General features: G+C 32.3%; 1 long non-coding RNA gene across 1 annotated transcript in view; it reads right to left on the reverse strand.

Annotated features, from left to right (window-relative positions):
* Nucleotides 1–2,576: 2,576 nt before the first annotated feature.
* Nucleotides 2,577–12,500, reverse strand: part of LOC119570585 — a 23,188-nt gene continuing 13,264 nt past the window's right edge. Inside the window, exon 2 of the long non-coding RNA XR_005228435.1 lies at nucleotides 2,577–2,950. This is a non-coding gene — a long non-coding RNA (uncharacterized LOC119570585). The remainder of the gene's footprint in view (nucleotides 2,951–12,500) is intronic.

Genomic DNA, 12,500 nt, shown 5'->3' on the forward strand with positions numbered 1-12,500 from the left:
ATATTAAGTATATCGACATATTATATATATATATATATATATATATATATATATATATATATACTATATATATATATATAATATAATATATAAATGTATATATATATATATATCTATATATTATAATATATATATATATATATATAAAAAAATACCTATATATATATATATATATATAGATATAATAAAATAATAAAATATATATAATATTAATATAATATATATAATATAATATATATATATATATATATATTCATATATATTATATATTATATATATATTAATATATATATTTTTGTGTGTGTGTGATAATATTTGTGTGTGTGTGTGTGTGTGTGTGTGTGTGTGTGTGTGTGTGTGTGTGTGTTTGTGTGTGTGTGTGTGTCTATATATAAATATGAGTGTATAAATCTGTATCTATATCTATCTATATTATATCTATCTATATTATATATATATATATATATATATATATATATATATATATATATATATATATATATATATATATATATATATATATTTAAGTTTTAATAGATATAGAATAGATATAATAGAAGAAGAAGAGAAGAAGAAGAGGAGGAAGACAAAGAAGAAGAAGAAGAAGAAGAAGAAGAAGAAGAAGAAGAAGAAGAAGAAGAAGAAGAAGAAGAAGGAGAAGATGAGAAGAAGAAGAGGAGAAGAAGAAGAAGAAGAAATAGAAGAGGAGAAATAATAATAATAATAATAATAATAATAATAATAATAATAATAATAATAATAATAATAATAATAATAATAATAATAATAATATAATAATAATAAATATAAGGATGAAGAAAGAGAATGAAGAGAGAAGAAGAAGAAGAAGAGAAGAAGAAGAAGAGGAAGAAGAAGAAGAAGAAGAAATATAATTAAATATTAGGTATTAAACATCAATCAGACGAGATATAATTTAATTCATTCTCCTGCGACCAAATAGCGACTGACGTGCGTGCGTCGCTCTCGGTAAAATTAATTAAATCTGGGAAGAGACAGTTAGATTATGAGATAATAAAGAGATTAATTATAATAATAATAATAAAGAGATTAATTATAATTATAATAATAAAGAGATTAATTATAATAATAAAGAGATAAATTATAATCATAATAATAATATCAATTATAATTATTATTAATATTAATTAAAATTATAATAATAAAGAGATTAATTATTATTGAGACGAGAGATTAAGTAAGTTTTTAAATTTTCTGGCGAATAAACAGCAACCCTTCCAAAGGAGGGTTGTTGGCCTTCGCCGCAGCGCCAAGCGACAATTTTAATAAGAGATAATTTGAAATAAGAGATGATTCAGAGATTAAATTATATTTAAGACAATTAATTATGATTAAGACAAATAATTATTATGAAGACAATCAAGGGATACTGTAATTTATTTCCTTTTCTTGCGAATAAACAGCGAGCAACGCACATTCTAAAGATTGTTGGCCTTAGCCGCAGCGCCAAGAGAAAATTTAATTAGAGATAATATGAAATAGGTGATGATTCAGATATTAATTACATTTAAGACAATTAATTATGATTAAGACAAATAATTCTAATCAAGACAATCTAGGGATACTGTAATTAATTTCCTTTCCTGGGGAATAAACAGCATCAAGGCACATTCCAAAAATTGTTGGCCTTCGCCGCAGCGCCAAGAGATTACTTAAATAAAGAGATATTTCGAATAAGATATGATTCAGAGATTAATTATTATATTTAAGACAATTAATTATAATTAAGACAATCAAGGGATACTGTAATTAATTTCCTTTTCTGGCGAATGAATAATTAAATACATAAATAAGTACCCGTTGGCCTTCGCCGCAGCGCCAAGGATAGGTTTAAAGGACTGGGTTTTTTTCAGAAAAAAATTACAATAATCTTTCGACTAATTAAGGGGAAATCGATGGATTAATTAAGGGGAAATCTTCTGCCTAATTAAGAGGAATTAATCATATCAAGAGGTTAATTATCACTAAATAAATCAATTAAAAAATCTTCCTTAATTAAGGGAAATTCGCTCGACTAATTAAGTGAAATTAAGTGAAATTAATCAATCGAGTTTAGATATTATTCATAATTAGATAAAATCAAGGGAAATAAAAGGAAAAAAAAATGCTTGATTACTTAAGAGAAACTGAGAAAAAAAGAAAGAAATTGAGAGAAATTGAATTAAACCAAATTGAGAGAAATTAATTAAATTAGATTAATGATAATTAGGACTAAATTAAGGGGATTAATTAAGAGAAATTAATTAAGCTGAAAGAAAGAAAGAGAGAGAGAAAAAGGAAGAGGAAGAGAAAAAGGAAGAGGTAGAGAAAAAGGAAGAGGAAGAGGAAAAGAAAGAGAAAGAAGAGAGAGAATTGAGAAAGAAAAGAAAGAGAAAAATGACGAAAAGAATGAGAAAGAAAAGAGGAAATGAGAGAGAAAGAGAAAGAAGAAAGAAGAGAGAGAGAGAGAAAGATAATTACTTGAGCTTCATTGAAATCTTTTTCTTTCTCTCTCTCCTGCTTTATCGACCTTTATCTCCTAATTCCTTCCTTCTGCCTCTCTTACCTCCTCATTCTCCTTCATTCTCCTCTACGCCTGGTCTTCCCTCTTCTTTATTCGTCCATTCGTTTCCCTTTTTCTCTCTTCTTCTTTATCCGGGTTTGCTTCTTCCCTCGTTTATTCGCCGTTTCTTCTCCTTCTCCTCCTCCTTCTCTCAGTCCTTTTCTTTATCTCTATTTCTCCCTTTTTTCTTTTTCTCTCGTGATTTTTCTTTCTTTTCTTCTTCTTCAATTCCACTTTATCGCCGTCTATCTCTTATCCACCTTTCTCACACACATGATTATCCACTTGTTTCTCTTTCTCTTTCTCTCAAGACAAAACACAAGGAAAAGAAAAAAAAAGAAAACAAAACATAAAAAAAAATATTCTCCCCTTTTCCCCCCTCCCCCGGGGAAAAGAACCCCCCCGAAAGGGGCCCCTAGGGGAAAAAAAAACAACCCCGACCTTTTAAAAACCCCTTTTTCCAACACCCCCCCTTTTCCCCTAAAACCCCTTTTTTAAGGGGGGTTTTTAAACCCCCAAAAAAAAGAAAAAATTGGGGGGGGGGAAAAGGGGGGGAAAATTAAAAAAAAAAAGGAAAAAGAAAATAAATTTAAAGATTAAAGTTTTTGGATCCCCGGGGGGAGGAGGGAGCGCGACGATAAACGGGGGGGGGGGGAAAGGGAAGGGGCATAAAGGGGGGAAAGGGGGGGAAAAAGGGAGGGGGAAAAAAGGGGATTGGGGGAGTTTAAAAAAAAAGGGAAAAAGGAAAAGGAATTAGAGTTTTAAATAGAGGATCGCGGGGGGGGGAGGGAGGGGAACGAAAAAAAACGGGGGAAATGGGGGAAAAGGGGGCCAAAAAAAGGGGGGGAAAAAAGGGGGGAAAAGGGGGGGGTTGGGGGAAAAAAAAGGGAAAAAATAAAAAAAAGGGGTTTAATAAAAAGGGGGGAAAAGGGAAAAAGGGGGGAAAAAAAATTAAAAACGGATTAAATTTTTTTTGGGTTTTCCCCATTAACCCCCCCCCCCCCTTAATTTTTTGGGGCCCAAAAAAAGGGGGGGAAAAAGGGGGTTTATGGGGTTTGGGAAATTTTAAATTTTAAAAAAAAAGTTTTAAAATTAATAGAGGGACCCCGGGGGGGGGAAAGGGAGCGAACGAAAAACGGGGGAAATGGGGGGAAAAGGGGGGCGTTTAAAGGGGCAAGAGAGAAAAAGGGGGGGGGGGGGGGTTTTGGGGGAGAAAAAAAAAGAAAGGAGAAATAAAAAAAGGAGATTAAGGGCCGATTGGGGGGACTTTTTCTGGGGGGAAATTTAAAACCCCTCCGTTTGGGGGGGCCTTTAGGCCCCCCCAAACCGGGGGGAATGGGGGAGGGGGGCCCGAAAAAGGGGGAAAATTTGGGGGGGGTGGGATTGGGAGAATTTAAGAGAAAAAAATGGTAAAAAAAAAAAAGAAAATGAGATTAATGGACAGTTTTCGCAGGGGGGGAGAGAGGGAGGGCGATAAACGGGGGGAATGGGGGTAAGGGCCGAAAAAACGGGGAGGAGGGGGGGGAAATTGGAAAATTTTAGGGGGGTTGGGAAAGAATTAGTAAAGAGAAAAAAAAAGATAAAAAATTTGGGGATTTTAACCCCTTGGGGTTTTGGGAAGGTGGGGGGAGGGCGATAAACGGGGGAAAGTGGGGGATAAGGGGCGATAAGGGGGAAAGGGGGAGGGAGAGAGAGAAAAATTAATAAAAAAAAAAAAAATAGATGGGTTTGGGAGGGGGAAAGGGAGGGGGGGGCGAAAAAGGGGGGGGAAAGGGGGAGAAGGGCGAAAAACGGGGGGGGAAAGGGGCCCGAGAAGGGGGGGAATAAAGAAGGTAATAAAGAGTAAAAAAGGGAAATTTGGGTTTTTAAATGAAAAACCCGGGGAAAAATGCGGGGAAAATAGGCCTTCCGAGTCCCGGTTTGCGCCCCGAGCAGCGTGGGCGTTTCCAGCCAATGGGAGAAACTCCCGGGTTTGACCCAAATGGCGGGCCCCCCCTTTCCTGCGACCCCAAACTTCCCCTCCCCCCTTTGGGGAAAATGCCTTGGCCGACCCCTTCTATGTGGGGGCGGAGCTTAGTGCCAGTTGGAATTTGTGGCTGAGGGAAAAAAAGGGCCCGCCGAGGGGGGGGAAAGCCTCGTCCCGGGTTGGAATTGGCCAGCAAGAAGGTGGGCGGGGTCAGGGGACACACAAAACACGCCCGCCCCCAACACACCACACACACCCCCAAAGTATATGAAAAAATAAAACATATGTGTCCCATTAATATATTTGTGGGTGTGTATGTATATAAATATGAATATTTTAATATATATATATATATATTTTTAAAATATACATAATACATAGATATAGATACATACTCCATACATACCCTTTTACATTTATAAAGATAGATAGTTTCTAGATAATAGATAGGTAAAATATGTTTTCATACATTTGAAATTTTGTGTTAAAATGAAACATTGTAGATATATATATTTTTTTTAACGGTTTAGGTTCTTTTTTTTGGGGGCCGCCGTGGCCCACAGAAATGATCCCTAATTTTATTTTTCATGTTGTGATAATTATATAAAATATTAAAATTTATATATATATATTATATAATATATAATTTATATTTTTTTTAATTTATTATTTATTTAATGTCCCAAGGGTTTCGTGTGTTTTAAGTATTTTTTATTTTGTATTTTTTATAGCCCAGTTAGAAAATTGGCTATCTACCAAACCTTCCACCTACACTTCTATCTATTTACCTACTATCTACCTATTTTATTTTATTTACTACCACCTACGTACCACCTACGTATCTTCTATCTATCTCCCTACCTACTTTCTTGCTATTTCGGGCCTTTTTCCCGGGCCCCAAACTTTTTATCTATAGGTTTAAATAGGAAGTTTTTGGTTGGGTTGGGTTTTTCGTTAGGTTTATTTTAGATTGGGTTTTAGTTTTATTTAAGTTTTTTGGGTTTGGGTTTTTTGGTTGGGTTTTAGTTTGACGTTTATTTGGGGAAATAGTTTTATGTTATTTTATGTTGCATAAGTTTAAATTTGGGTTTTAAGAATACGTTAGGATAGTTCGGATATTTTAATTTTAGTTCGGTTAGTTTTGGGTTAGGTTTGGTTAGGTTTATTTTATCTTGGGTTGTATTAAATAAGAGTGGGTTTTTTATTTTTATTTTGTCCTGTTATGTTAGTTAGATTGGTTTTTTAATACGTTAGGTTTTTTTTATGTTTTTTTTCCTTTTATATTAATTTTTGGGGTATTTTGGGTTTGGTTTTTCTTAAAATTTAAATTTTTTTTAGATTAGAGAAGTTTGGGAACGTTATTTTTGTGTTATTTTGGGAATTTGGGTTTTCGTTGGGTTTTTAGGTTGATTGATCTAATTAGGTTAGTAGGGGTTTTAGGTTAGGTTTAGTTTATTAGGGTTTATTGGGGTTTGGGTTTTGGGTTTATTTTTATTTTAAAGAATATTTTAACCTAATGAAAAATTTTGGGAACCAGAAAAACAAATAAAAACCAAATGACAAGGGGGCGGGGCCTGGGGGGCAATATGACAACCAAATGAAAAAATTGGGCAACCAAATGACAATAGGGACGACCGGGAAAAAAAAAAATGGAAAACCATGAATGAAAATTTTGTGGCAATCAGAATGGAAATATAAACAACCATAATTGGGGCCTTTTAATTTTTTGAAACAAAAAATGACAGGGAAACCCGGAATAACGAAATGGGCCCCCAAAAAGATAGGGCCCAACCATAAGTAACATAAAACAATCATAATTACGGGCAACTAGAATGAAAATGACAATATGGAAACCATAATGACAATAGGGAAAACCAAATGACAGAAGGGCTACCAAAATGAAAAATATACTTTTTTTTCTGAATTTTTTCCTTTGGGCCCTAAATTTTGGGTCGATTTTTTTTCTTAACAGTGAAAACGATAATGTTGATGATAATCATGAAAAAATTAAATAAAAATAACAGGAATTTTTGTCCATATATAATAAAAAAGGTAAAAAAAAACTTTTCCCAAAAGTCGAAAAAGCGGCAAAATCTAGCGAAATAAAACCCTTTTTAAAGAGTATACCCCAAAAAATAACGTTTTTTTCGATTTTTTGATGTTTTTGGCAATTTTTGGGGGTTTAAAAATGATAATAATTATTACACAGAGAATCAAAAACTCACACATACAAAAAAAACCCACATACGCACCACACACACCCCAACACACAACACACACACAAAACACAAAACCCCACCCCACACACACACACCCCCATATATAAAATTATTTTATTTTATATATATGATATCATAATATCCTACAAAAAATAAAATACATACATATATTATAAAATATATATATATTTTTTTTGGGTGGGGTGTGTGTGTTTTGTGTTTGTTTTGTGTGTGTGTGTGTGTGTGTTTGTGTGGGGTTTTTTGTAATTTTAACTGAAACTGTAGTTCTTTTTCCAAAAAATCAAATTTTTTTTGGTAATTGGGGGGTTTTTTCCTTCCTTGTCTAAACCACGGAAAAATTTTTTTTCTTTTTTTATAGGGGGAAAAAAAAAAAAAAAAGGGGAAAAGGGGGATAAAAAGGAGGAGAAAGGGGGAACTGAGAGATAGAATGGAAAAAAAGACGATGGGGAAAAGGGGGAGAAGGAGGGGGAAAAGTGAAAACGGGGACCCGGGGAAAGGCAAGGGAAAAAGGTTTTTTGAAAAAGGAGGAGGAGGAAAAAGGGGTTTTTAACCGAAAAAATTTAGAATGGAAAAAAGGGGAGGAGGAGGGGGGGGGAAAATTGAAAAAATAGATAGATGATAGATAGATAAATAAAAAGGAGAGACAAAGGGGAAAGTAAAAGGAGGAAGGGGGAACGGGGAAAAATTTAAGAGGAAGGGAAAGGGACGAGTAGGAGGAAGGGGAGGGGAGGGATAGAGGGGAAAGGGGGGGTGGAGGGGGAGGAGGAGTGGGAAGGAAGGGGGGGATCGGGGGGTAGAAGTGGAAGGAGGTGAGGAGGGGAGTTGTAGGGGAGGGGGGGACGGAGAGATATAATTGGAAGGAGGGGGGAGGAGGGGGTAATTTGGAAAAAAAAGGAGATAGAAGGGGAAGGGGGGGGCCGGAGAAAACAGAATTTGGAAGGAGGAAAGGAAAAGGAAAGGGGGGAAACGAGAGATAGAGGGGGAAGGGGGGAAAGGAAAGGGGGGAAGAAGAGGGGAAGGAGGAAAAAAAAAGAAGGGGGATGAGGAGGAGGGGGGGGGGGAAAGGGGGGAGACAGTTTTTGGGACATTGAAATTAAAATTTAAAAATTTTTTAAAAATTGAAATCTTTTTTTTGGGTCTTTTAAAAGTTTTTACATTAGTAATCAAAATTTTTACTTTATAGACAAGGCTTTTTAATGTTTGTGCATCATTTTATAAAGCCTTTTAAAAAATTAAAAAAGGTTGTAAAATTTTTTCTTACAAAAAACTTTTAATTTAATTTTTGAAAAAGTCTCAAGACTGGGGTTGTAAAAAAAAACCTTTTACCCTTTTAATATTTAACCCTTTTAACAAAAGCAAAAAACAATAGCGCTGTTTTTGTAAACCAAAATTCCCTTTAAAACAAATTTTGAAACTGTATATATAAAATGTGGTTTTTAAATTTCTTCATCACATGGTAGTTCATTAAAAAATTTTTGGGTCCTTGGGAATTTTACATTAGCCCTTTTGTTTGGGGGGAAGGAAAAACGAAGGGTTTACTATAAGGGTTGTTTTTTTTTCTGGTCGGGTATTTCTATTTATTTGGGTTAAAGGGAAAAAAATGTTTTAGGGTAATTTCCCTTTTTGGCATTTAAAAAATAAAAAATTTTAACAGGAGAATATATTGATATCAGTAGTTTTAAATAGATTATATTTATAAAAAGATGCATTGGGGTTCTCCCTCTTACATAAACCCGATAATTTTTGGGCTGCCGCTTCGCACCCCCTCGAGGGGTTTGTAGAGTTCTTTTTCTCGGGCCCCCCAAGAGTAAATTTTCAAATAGGGAGGTTGGAATGATTAGGGCAAATAAATCAATAAAATCGATGATTTTGGTTAAAAAAGCCTTTTAAAAATGGGAAAACGGCCCCCCAGACTTTAGACAGGTTTTTAATTTTTAAGTGCATTAAAATTTTCATGCCATTTTTAAAGATTTTGAAAAAAATTAAGCCTAAAAAAATTTTTAAATTTTTTTACTTCTTCTAGTATACAAACCTTTAAAATAAAATTTGGGGGTAATTGATTCATTAGGTTTATTTTGTTGGGAAAAAAAATGTATTTTTTTTTTTTTTTATGGTTTAAAATTAAATTTTTTTTGCAGCAAGCCCGCAAGATACTTGGGCAAGTTTTACTGTTCAGTGTGTTAATGAGGGTTGTGAGATTAAAAAATGGCTCGTAATAGGGGGGGAGTCATCGGCATATAAAGAAATTGAGTTTTTGGGTTGAATAAACCCAAAATCATTAAGTAAAAATATAATAAGTAATGGGCCCCCAAAATTTTAAACCCTTGGGGGGATCCACCCAAGGTTTTTTCATTGTGTGGGAAAAACCCTTTTTCCAGTTTTTTTCACTCTGCATACGGCTTGTTATAAAAAATTTTAAAAAATTTGGTGTTGTGGGGGACCCCATAATGCTCCAGTTTATTTTAGAAGAATCGTATGGTTTCCCCCGTATCGAAAGGGTTTTCTTAAAGGGCCCAAAAAAAAAAACACTAAATTTTAAACTTGGTTTTTTGTCAAAAACTGCAATACGCCCTCGACCCAAGTTTTTTTAAGGCTTTCAGTCCCATTTTTAAAAGGGGGGAATTACTGGGAAAGTAGAAAGAATATTGTTTTTTTTTTTAAATGCCCCCATTTAAATGGGTGTAAGCAAACCCTTTTTAAAATTTTACTTAAGAAATTTAAGATTTAATTGGTCGATAGTTTTTTTAAGTCTGTATCATCTCCGATTTTAAATTGGGCTCACGACGGCGATATTTTAAAGGGAGGGAAAACCCCCCAATTTCTAATGATCTATTTAGAGTGATAAAAATTTTTGTGGGGAAAAAGATTAGAAGTAGATTTAATGATTTTCCCCGGGGTAATTAAACATAGCCTGGAGCACTGGGCGTTGAGAGAGATAATTATATTTTTTTATTCTGTAATGGTCCCTTGTCAAAAATAAAAGTATCAAAGACTCACGTGGGAAGGGAAACGGAAAAGAGGTTTTTTTGGTGGGGGAAAATTTTGCAGAGAGGGGGAAAGGGTCCAACATTGATAAAATGTTCATTGAATGATCGGGAGGGGGTAATGCTGAGGGAGGGTAAAAAGTCGTCCCTGGTTTTTCCCATTTAAACTTCGTTTTTACCGACCCCCTGATTTTTCCTGCGTCTGACTTTTATTCTTCAAATTTTGTCTTTTAAAAAAACTACTTTTTTCCTTTTGAATCAATTTTTTTAATTTTGGGTTTCCCAAAATTTTTTATTTCTGTTACCGTTGTTTTTTGGCCATTTTTTCGATTTTCGTTGGAGTTTTTTTCGTTCCCCCTTTAAACAAGTTTTTTTTTTTTTCCCCTCGTAATGTAAACCCAAAAAAAAGTGTATTTCTTATCGTTTTTTTAAAAAAGCGGAAAAACTTTTTTTATAGGCCCCTTTTAACTGTCTTTTTTAAAAAATTTTCAAGGGGATCATTTAAATCTCGGGAAAAATTTTATACGTTTTTGCCAGTTTTTTATTTTCGATTTTATTTTTAAACCCGGGTTAGGTTTTCTACATTATTTGCTTGTCTGTACGTGATTGTTTTTGGGTTTTTTTTACGAAATGGGGTGTCGTATTTTATTAAAAAAGAGAGAAAAAAGGGAAGTGGGTCAGATTAAATTTTATTTTGAACAATGCCCTTGCCCCAGGGGTTTTTGCTATAAATTTTTGGGGTCCATATAGATCTAATAAAGGTTCAGAATTTTTTCGTAACCCCGTGTTTTTGGGGTGAGATTTTTTACAATGATAAATTATGACTGTTTTAATTTTGCTTTATTGGATCCTTATCTGTTTTTTACTACTTTTCTTTTAGAAATCTAAATTTTAAGTCCCTATTATATATTTTTTATGAATTATTTGGGTTTTTAAAGGGATGTAACAGGTTTGTTTAAAAATCGACTTTAAAATCATGAAAATTTGACTTGGTTCCCTGTAGACCACCCCCCACTACAAGGGTTTTTGTAATATTAGGGGAAGTTCCCCAACGAAAAGGGTTTTTAGTGTGTTTGGGATTGACTGTTTTTATTATGCATAAATTTTTTTTTTAAAATTTTTACGTACATAAAGCTTTTAATTTCCCCCATGATCCCCGAGGTAAATTTTTTGTAATAGAAAATAATTTTGGGGAAAAAGTTTAAAAAAAGATTCAATGTCGTTTTTTTAGCTTTTTTTTCACAAAAAACCAATTAAACAAAAAAATTTTTTCAAAAAAAACTTTTAAGCTCCTCAAAATAAAAATCTAATTTTATGGGGAACCCGTTAATATTCAAAAATTTTATTTTAAAAATTTTTGACCTTTTTTAAAATCCTTAAAAACTTGGGTTTAAACTCACCCCGGGAGAAAATAGTTTTCTATTTTTATTTTAAGATCCCGCAAGTTTTCTACCATAAAAACTATTGGGGTCGTTTTTTATTGGGGAAAAAGTAGGGAAAAGGAAAAAGAAGTTTACAAAAAAATAATAAATATTTTCACAACATTTATATATTCTTGTATAAAACCCCACACAAAACACACACAAAACACACACCACACACACCCCAAAAAACACACAAAATTTTATAATTTTATATAATATGTGGTGTGTGTGTGTGTGGGGTGTGTTGTGTGTGTGTGTATGTGTGGTTTTGGGGTGTGGGTGGTGTTTTGTGTGGGTTTTTTAAAATAAAACATATCAGGATATAATAAATATTATAAATGTCTGTGGGGTGTGTGGGGTTTTGTGTGTAGGGGCCGGTGTGTGTGTGTTTTGTGGGTTTTGTTTTGGGGGTGTGTGTGTTTTATTTATAAATATATATTTTATAATATATATAAAATATATATATATTTAAAATTAAAAAATTTTATAATATATATTTTATTATATAAAATATATATAGTTTGTTTGTATTTATAAACTATATTTCCCCTTTTTATATATATAATAAATATATTTATATATATATATATTTGCATATTTTATCTATCTATCTATCTTCTATCTATCTAACTATTATATATATATATATAAAATATATATATATATATATATATATAAATAATATACATTTTTATGTAGATAAATAAAAAATATATATACATTATATATATTTTATTTATATTATATTATATACATATATATATATATATATTATTATATAAAATATATATATATATATATAAAATATATATAATCCCGTGTATATTTTGTGTGTTGGGGTGGGTTATATATATATAAAAATATATTATTATATATATATATATATATAAATATAAAGTATATATATATGGGTTTTCTATACAAAACCAACCCACCAAGAAAAAAAAATACAACACCCCAAAAACACAAACACACACACACACACACCCACACACACTCAAACACTCACCAAGCCACCCACACACCAAAACACACAACACACACACAAAACACAAACACCCCCATATAATTTTATATAAATATATATATATATATATTTAAAATATATATATAAAATATTAAAATATATGGGATATAATAAAATACATATATATACATATATATAATTTAATATATAATAATTTTATAAAATATTATATATATATAATATATATATATATATATTTTGGAAAAAAAACCCAAATACAAAAACAGATTTATTGAAAATGAGACCCCTACATATATATATTATAAATATATATATAT

This window comes from Penaeus monodon, unplaced genomic scaffold (assembly GCF_015228065.2).
Source record: "Penaeus monodon isolate SGIC_2016 unplaced genomic scaffold, NSTDA_Pmon_1 PmonScaffold_3227, whole genome shotgun sequence".
Taxonomy (NCBI): Eukaryota; Metazoa; Arthropoda; class Malacostraca; order Decapoda; family Penaeidae; genus Penaeus; species Penaeus monodon.